Genomic DNA, 749 nt, shown 5'->3' with positions numbered 1-749 from the left:
CTTAATAAACTAGAAGAAGAGGAAGAAAGTGAAGAACAACATGTCAAGCTAATGACACTAAAAGAGCACTTGTTGGGAGGTAACCCAACCGTTAGTATAATTTCTTCTCTGCTTTGTTTTCGTTCTTTACTTTGATTAAATTTAATAAATGGGCATATGGTTACATTCTAAGTTTGGTGTTGTCTTGCAACAACTTGTTTTCAATCTTTTTGGATGATTGCATCAAATCAAAAATGGAAGTGACACACTAAGATTCTAAGTTTGGTGTGCCACTTAATTTTCTATGCAATTCATTAAGCAACACCACTTGTCTGCATAATCATAAGGCCTTTGTAGTGTTGTTTTTCTTTTGGTTTGACACTTTATTATTCTGCTTACTTTAGTTACTTCTTTATTTTTAATACTTCCACTTATTTTGCTTCTTAACTGTTTTTGTTAATATATCACCAAGAGATCCTTATTCATGACATATTCTTGGCTTGGTGATTGTATTTAACATATAACAGTTTCTTTTGTTTAGTTTTAATTCAAATAAATTGACATATGGTTGTATTCTAAGTTTGGTGTTGCTATGCAACAAAATTTGGTTCCAATCCTTACAAGATACTTGCATCAATTCCAAGTGAAAGTGTCACACTAAGTTTGGTGTGCCACTTATATTTTTTTATGCAATGTATCATGCACACCATCTTATGTTTGCAATCATAGTGTTTTTATTTCTCTGTGCCTTGATTGTTATCCTCAATTTT

The sequence above is a fragment of the Arachis stenosperma genome, chromosome 3 (assembly GCF_014773155.1).
Source record: "Arachis stenosperma cultivar V10309 chromosome 3, arast.V10309.gnm1.PFL2, whole genome shotgun sequence".
In the NCBI taxonomy this organism is placed as follows: domain Eukaryota; kingdom Viridiplantae; phylum Streptophyta; class Magnoliopsida; order Fabales; family Fabaceae; genus Arachis; species Arachis stenosperma.
Note: the sequence above shows the minus strand (reverse complement) of the source record.